At 41.5% G+C, this 8,605-nt stretch overlaps 1 long non-coding RNA gene across 1 annotated transcript in view; it reads right to left on the bottom strand.

The window, feature by feature from the left end:
• Positions 1–8,605, bottom strand: part of LOC104955365 (uncharacterized) — a 22,081-nt gene that overhangs the window by 837 nt on the left and 12,639 nt on the right. The gene's annotated exons all lie outside the window — the stretch shown is intronic.

The raw sequence follows: 8,605 nt of genomic DNA, 5'->3' as shown, positions 1-8,605 counted from the left end.
CTGATCTAATAATCAGAGCCTCGTGGTCAGCTCATGCAACAGGCTTCTGTTAGATAATGTCTCTCCTATTCTTTTACATCCGACTCCGCACACCACTCCACTGGGTCATTGTGTAGTAAACAGAATGATCTGTGTTATCAAATGTATCAAATTACTATTCAGTTAGTAATTGGATTTTTTGTATTTTTGAATGATTAAAGCTCCAGGTGCAAGTCTTAGGTTTTATGGTCTTCACTTGAGAGGCAGCAGAGGGGTCGGTGGTCCTGTCCTCTGGATGTTAAATGTTGTAATGCGCAGGAATCAAAAAGGGTCTGACTGTTAAAGTTAGGTTTACTTTTCGTGTGAATACATTAGAGCTGCTGAAATAAAGTTCAAATGTTCAAGCGGTTAATTTCCTCACATTCATTTAGCCTAAGTTGGGAAGGTTCACTTCTGATATTGTTGTGGCTCAACTAAATGTTCCATTACAAAATTCATTTAACTTTCATCATGGCAGTACAAATGGTAATATTCAAGAATTTAAGCAAAACAGTAAACAGTAAAAACAGGGACACTGTTTCATTCACCGATGGCTGTATTCACTGGTTTGTTTGTGTTGCTTACACTATTACAACATGTTTCCCATGTTCTTTTCAAGCCTCTGTGGATAGATAGTGTGGGAACAGCACAGGGTGGTGAACAGTTACCAGACAGCCCGCTACACTAAATCTTAATGTGAGTCTGTGATGAATACTAACCTCATTTTATCAAATAACTTCATATTAAAAAGGAAATCTGTTGACGAATCAATCAAAAACTTAAAAACCGTTTCACTGGATATATAGCTTCTAGGAATCCGCTGAACCACAGCACATACATTATAATTCACTCATAGATGGTTTACTTACGCCTAGGAAGCTTTGTTTAATGACAATAATTGCTGATCCAAATTGCGACTTCTATGTGACGTTTGGGCTATTCGGTATTTATTCATTATGTTCTGGGACATAGTCCGACGTCGCCAGATTCTGGGAGATGGTGCTTCTAACTTTCTGGCAGATATTGACAACGGTGGCTTCATTCACCTGTTTTACTTTATATCCTACGCCTGTCCAACCTTGGTTTACCCTGACCGAAGGCGAGCCTATTAGCCTGGGCTTGTACGAGCAGCAAAAAATTGATGGCACTCGGTGGGAAGCGGCTCTCCCATTCCCTCTCACGTAAGGTCTTGGGGTTCCTACATATTAGGACTATCGTATCTGAAGTATCAGCCGGTACATGGGGGCAAAGGGTCAACAATATTAGATGTGGACTTCGGCTCATTTGTGTGCAACCTCAAGAGCATTTAGGATACTTCTATGGGGATGGTGACCTGGATGGGTGGTGGGTGCTGTTAAGGGGACGTCCTGGGGTTTTGTTTCTTTCTTAGTTTGTGCTGTTCTTGTACTGTATTGCTTTTAATGTTATTGTCTTGTCCATTTGTTTAATTAAATAATAAAAAAAATTGATTCACAAAAAAAACGTTTCACTGAGTCTGTGAGATTAGTACATAAAGCCAGACAGGAAAGGTTTGAAATGAAAAAAGTATTCATCTTCTCTTTACTTTAGTTCACCTGAACAGGGACTGCTTCCTTTTTGAGACATTTTCTTTATATTAAATGGAAAATCGACGGACCTCAAAGCAATCCAATGTTTTAACTCTCATCACAGATGCATAGCTGTAGGTTTTCAAGATGCTCTTTGGTTAAGAAAAAAAGTAACATTGTTGGAAACTGGGTTTATAATCAGGCGTTTGATCTGTTATATTAAGTGTCGGAGAAAGGCCTTGTGAAAAAGACCCGTCAACTGTTTTTACTGTCTGTGTATGTCGGGCTCCGTTCATTTTGTACAATTGCGAAGGTCATTTTATCACATTCATTTAGCCTAATTTGAGAAGTCACCTCTAGTAATGTTGGTGTCCTAATAAAATGTTTTAAATGATGTTATAAATTATTATTCCTTTTCATGTTCATTGTGCAAGTACAAGGCATAATATTCAATAATTAGCAAAACAGTGAGACAGGTATCAACATTGAACTTTTTGTTATACAATTTATTCACGCTGCTTTTTGCTGTTGATATTTTAAGTGTTTGTTCGTTATGTCTTTTGTCCCACGTCCTCTCAGTGTATTAGATAAATAAGGGAACAGCACAGGTGTAACAGCTGTTGAAGTCCCAGCAGTACTTACTGGTATCTAGCATGGGAATTTTTTATGAACACACAAGATTTACTGACACACTCACCTGATGAATATGCAATAACACTTTGTGATGAGACAGATCAGATTACCACACTTTAATATAGTCTCGCTGAGGCCCTGTGGACGAGTAATGTAAATCCAGGATCATTTTTTTTTTTTAAGTGTTCTTTATCATTTCTACATGCACAGCAATAGTACGCATTTGCTTTAGAAAATCTCTAAACAGAACGATTCAGAAAGGAGGGATTTCAAAGTGTGGACCCTTTGACTTTCTTTAGTGAAATGTGTGGTTTGTCTTTTTCTTGCATTGGAAAAGTTATTTCAACACACTTTGTACATAAGTTACAAAGTTTTGTAACAATTTTTTTTTTTTATATATTTTCTTATATCTTAACTTAGTGTTTTTAACATTTGTGACTTAAGCTGTCTGTGGTCTTTCCTGCTGTAACGGAGTGCAAATATTCCCCTCTGTGGGGACTATAAAGATATTTTGATTTGATTCTGATTGACAGGACTGTGATCTTACCAATCAAATTTTCCTGCAGAAAAGCATATTATTTTCGGAACTCTTTGTGAGTCCCAAACATTTTTTTTTACTTAATTTGGTTTTGGTTAAAATAATGATGGATTTCGTGTGACAACGGGCAAGCTAGCCGTCTGTCTTTTTTTTTAGCTGATGTCCAGGTACTGTGTTGGTTGTGTAAAACGACAGGTATGCACGTTCAGTTGACCAATAATACTTAGCTCAACGCGTGAACACCCTCCCCACATGATATTAAAGGAGGCAGCCAGTCAATGTCTCCTGCAGAGCTCTCTAACCCATCCAAGCTTAAGAATAAATCAACGACAACCAACCTTCATCTGCTCTGTGACGGGAGAGACATCCTCCATGCTTTTGTTCCCTCTTCCGTGTGGCTGGCTCTTTGGGGTGCTTTGTTTTTCAGATGACCTCAAGGGAAGCTTCAGATGGCAGCTGTCCCATGTTCTGGTTTCCTTCACACCGCTGCTACAAGTACATCGCCAAGATTTGACCTGGGCTGCAGCAGAGCTCCAGAATGTGTGTCCGAGGGAGCCAACCTGGTGTCATTCCACAGTCAGGGGGAACATGAAGTTTGTCCATCACTGATCAAGAACTCTTGCCCTGCTGAGGGATCACCATGGATCGGAACTCAGTTACATCCACCAAGAGGAAGTGGATGTGTGGTCTGATGGGTTGCCGCCAAATCTTTCTTTGCATACAGGATGAGCCAACAACGGCCGAGAGGAGTTCAACACTGTGTCGCCACCACTTATTATCAGAAATGGGCATGATTGGATACTGGTTCTATTACTATCCCTCAGTTTGTGCCTCCTCAATAACTTGTCCTTAGGCAACTGAGATGTTCATAATGAACCCGGGCACTGTGAAACTGTTGCTCTGTTAACAAAATACTTTTGACCACAATAAGCATATATTGGCAAGAAAATCTACAAGAGTTGTACAGTGCAATCAGAGAGATACGTATGTCCACGTTTTTGGAGGCAAGTCCCACGGAATTCAGTCTTTGTCGGTCTGTCACCACCTTCGCGCGGCTGCTGGCGCCACTTTGTCCGTCCTCCGCCAGCCCTCTCCAGTTGTCCGTCGGCAATGTCCAGGGCCTTCATGTCACGTTTTACGACATCCTTGAAGCGCAGCAGTTGGTCGTCCTCTGCCTTCTGGAACCAGCGCTCAGCTCGCTGTATAAGATGTCCTTTTGCCACAGTCGGCGCCATATGGCATTCTGTGAAGGTGACCGGCACCGCCCGCAGCTCCTGACCTTCAGTGTTTGGAAAATTGACTTGCTGCCCGTACGCGCAGCACCGCCTCGTTCGTGACCTTGTCCTGCCATGTGATCCGAGGATGTTGGCGCATTGCACAGCATGTGAAAAGCATTTGTCTCTTTTGTGCCGACTCGTAGAGTTGACACGCCTTCGGAACCATACAGTTAGGGAACACTGATTCACGCAAACATGGTAGATTGCGTGTCTTAGTGCGCTCTTGTGGAGGTATTTGTTGGTCCAGGCTCTTGAGCACAAAACGACTGAAAGCGTTGCGGCTTTGCCGATACGAGTCTGGATCTCCTTAACTAATGACAGGTCACTGCTGTTGTTGAGCCAAGATACATGAACTGGGTCAACAGTCTCCAAGCCATGCTCCGTTCACATTTACCCGGCGACGCTGGCGCTTCCTGCTTGGTGCATAACTGTTTTTTGATGTTGACTGATCAAGTGCAAATTCAGAGCATGCTGCACTGAATCTGTCCATAAGGCGATGTGAGACACCAGAGCTGCGTCGTCCGCGAATAAGAGCTCACGAACTAGCACCTTCCGTACCTTTTCTTTTCGCGCTGTCGGGCCAGATTAAACAGCTTCCCATCTGACCGCGTGTGCAGGAAAACGCCGTCTTCGACCACGTGATCGCTGAATCCATGATGCAGCACAACAGAGAAGAAGATGCCGAAAAGCATGGTCGCTAACACGCAGCCTTGTTTGACTCCACTGCAAACGGAGAAGCTGTCTGAAGTAGATCCTTCAAAGAAAACCGTTGCTGACATGTCCTCGTGAAGCGATTTGACCAGCCCGAGCAGTGTCGGTGGGCAGCCCAGTTTATGCAAGATGGCGAACAGTCCTTCCCGACTCACCATGTCGAACGCCTTCGTCAGCTCGACAAACGCCATGTGCAGTGGTTTGTTTTGCTCTCTGCACTTTTCTTGCACCTGGCGCACCGTGAAGACGATGTCTGTTATTGATCGGCCACTTCGAAACCCGCACTGTGACTCTGGGTATAAGTGAGCAGCCAGTTTCTGGAGCCGCACCAGCAGTGTGTGTAAAGAAGTCATTTTACCAACCTTCATTTCCGTGAATGTTATATATTTACACAGGTAATTCGATTGAATAAGATTTCAAACTTAATGATATTAAAACATAAAGGTGTGTGTGTTTCTATGTTTACATAAATATGTGCATTTTCCTTTGCAACTACATTTTGTTTTTGCAATTATAGAATCAGTCACATTTTTTCACCTGCTTGTTTGGGTTCATTCAAACTATTGCAACATGTTCCAATGTATCTTTCCGTCCGTGTATCAGATAAGTATTGGAACAGTACAGGTGTAACAGCTGCTGCCTTCTCAAGGACTCTACATATCTTATGTGAAGGTCTTTTAATGTACAGGAACAGCAGCATTTACCAATCACCTATGAAAAAGAAATCCCTCCGTTAAGAGAAGAAGAATAAAGTTTGAATGGAGTGTATGAAACAGAGGCAGCAGGCAGGACTGGAGCAATAAACACTCAAACACATTAAGAAGAATAAATGCATGTCCCAAAAGTCCGAGAGGATCTAAAAGTGAAGACCAACTTTTAAGAAATCTTTAGTGTAATGGGCGGCTTAGTCTCTTTTGCATTAAAGAGTATCTTTCAAAAACAGACATCTCACCCCACCAACATCTCCTGGGGATAGCTAGAGAACATTACATATTTTCTGGCACTCTTTAGCAGTGCACATGTTTTTTTATATTTTCATTTAGTCTTGTTAAAAATGAATAGTAAGTTTAGTAAGACATCTCCAGGTGAGCAGGCAGTCTTTTTTTGCTTATGTTAGGTGTGTTTTTTTTTTAACATGAGGCAATTTCTCTTTCTTCTGAGAAACATTTATTTTTAAAAGATGCTTTTTGTTCAATCAACACAGCAATTGTTAGTCGGCAAGATCTACTAAATCAGAGCTGTGGTCTGTTCCTATTCTGTGTCATAGAAAGGCCTTGTGGCAGTTATTTTACTATTACCCTGGACATTACGCAAACACATTAGAAACACATCTCTGCTCAGTTATTAGAGCATTCGTATTGTACTATATTCCTAATTGTATTTTATATAGTTTATTTGTGTTAAAGTGACAGGTTCATGTGCCATGTTTAGAAGTTTAGTAAAGAGCATTTTCAGAGGGAAACTCTTGTGTGCTTTGGAGCTACATGCTGTAATGTAAAAGTACCTGTTGTGCCTTGTGGCCACTGGAGGGCAGCAGAGGAGCAAGTCAGTGCAAAGATCAGTTGTGAATGAAAAGATTAGACACAAAGCAATAAGTCTCCCCTGAAATTAATACATTATGTTTATGTGATATATATCTACACAAGCTTATGGTCTTGGCCTAATGTTCATCTTCATTTTTTTGTGGTAATGTGGTGGCTCAATTAAATGTTTACAAAGCTTTGGTGTGATGGGCAGCTTGGTCTTCATTTGCTATAAAGCGTATCTTTTAAAAACAGACCATCATCCCTCCCGACAAACATCTTTGGAGATCATAAGAGAACATTTGTTTTGGTCTGGCAATGTTTAGCACTGCCAACATTTGATTTTATATCGTTTACTCCTCGTAAATAAATGTATAGGAGGTTTAATGCGACATCTCCAGGTGAGCAGGTAGTCTGTTTTTGCTTATGTTAAGGTGTGGTTGTGTTTAGTGTTGATAAGTTCAGTTGACCAATAATGTATTAGGCCAACAATGAAAAAACCCTCTCTGATAAATATGTGGTAACTGTGGCTGGGGTCACCTTTAAATAGCTGACAACACCAACTCCTGTTAAGGGGATGGAGGAACCTGTGGACCCTCAATCTAAACCTAAAGTTGTTTTGCAGATTGTGGGGCTTCCCTTCACAAGGACAATAACAGAGGCATGAATTACCAAATAGAATGCAGCTTTATTTCACAAATAGTTAAACAGACAGTTAAAATGTCAATGTTTAGCAGCTGTCAACGGATAAAAGGGTGAACATAATTTACATTACATGGTGGGTTTCCCCTCCTCAGATGGGCAGGTCTGGTCCGCTCGGTCACAATGCCTGGTATCTGTGAGGGATAAAAAAAAGAACAAAACATGCACTACTCAAAGCACAACTTCTACACAATGATTACAGTGAGAGTTAGTTTACTCACCCTTTTAAAGTGTCACATGGTGCAGTCCCTACACTAAAAGCAGACAAGGTTCCCCCACAGAGGGGGAGGAGAATAACCTGTAACACAAACACTTAGTCAATTATATTGCCCACAATCTGCACACAAGAAAACAATTGACAGAAAATTAAACAAAAAAAATCAATAGAGAACAGCAGTCTTTTAAAAAAACAAAAACACAACATAATAGTTGCCAGCTCAAACACCAATTCAATATAACATTAAAAAGAAGGTTAAAAACCAGGCTTTCTTTGACAGAGTAATAGATCCTCCTGGCTCAATCCAGGAGGGGAAACTGTCATACTCAGCTCTATGGATTAAACATTGAAATCAGGACAGCAGATAGCTTGCACATCTTCCGGGGGAGACTGAAAACTCATCTCTTTCGACTCCACTTCGATCAATAGAATTACTAACAAAGAATTGCTAACAAGGCACTTCTATACTAATAAAAGGGCTGGCTTATCTAAAACCAGTTGAGTAGCACTTGAAATGTTTTAGCTCTATGAAACCTGATGTACTTATATGATTCTGTTTTCTTCAAGTTTGTATCTTGTTGGTCGAACGCACTTATTGTAAGTCGCTTTGGATAAAAGCGTCAGCTAAATGCAATGTAATGTAAAACACAGAAAAATTACATATTAAAAACACACTGCTTGTAACAGACAAGGTCTCGTGCTTTGAATGTCAGAAGAGTTTCCCTCCATGATGGGAAAACGTATCTTGCCCTCGCCCTAATAAAATCCAAACTGAACTAACACTTTCATAGGTTAATTTAAAAGACCATAACACCATCTTAAAGCCGCGAGTCCTACCTTGAGGGAGATAACGGAGAGCGTGCAGTCAAGAGAGAAAGGTTTTCTGAAAATGGCGGCAAAACTTTTATAACTTACATTTTACCGGGCACTAGTGATGTGTCGGTCGCGAACGAGCCGATTCTTTTGAACGGCTCTTTGATATGAACGAGGGGAACCGAGTCGTACTTGGTGAGAGCCGTTCTTGTTATCGTTCAATCGTTTGTCCGCACTCACTGCCTGCCAAAATCCACTAGCCTTTTAAAAAGCTTGATTTTGTTCCCCAAAACGTATTCTGTGAAGACCCACCCCTACTCTGACTGTATCTATCTTCGACACGGAAACCCTGTCTGCTCCTCACAGCAGCTCCTAGCGAGCAGTTGCACGTCGCTTGACCAATCAGAGCACACTGGGCTCACGGGGGGGGGGCGAGCTCCAACAATCCGTTTAGGACAGAGAGTGAACACCAGGTTTCAGCACGAGGAGTGAGATGGGGTGGGTCTTAACGGAATACACGAGAGAGAGAAGTCATAACAAGTGGTACAGGACAGGTTACAACGTGTTTTTCGGATGGAAAATGCGCCCAAACGCGAAAACGCAGTTGGGATGCTGGCCAGGCCTAC

Source organism: Notothenia coriiceps, unplaced genomic scaffold, assembly GCF_000735185.1.
Source record: "Notothenia coriiceps isolate Sejong01 unplaced genomic scaffold, NC01 NC01_scaffold00024667, whole genome shotgun sequence".
In the NCBI taxonomy this organism is placed as follows: Eukaryota; Metazoa; Chordata; class Actinopteri; order Perciformes; family Nototheniidae; genus Notothenia; species Notothenia coriiceps.
Note: the sequence above shows the minus strand (reverse complement) of the source record. Positions and strands in the feature narration are given on the sequence as shown.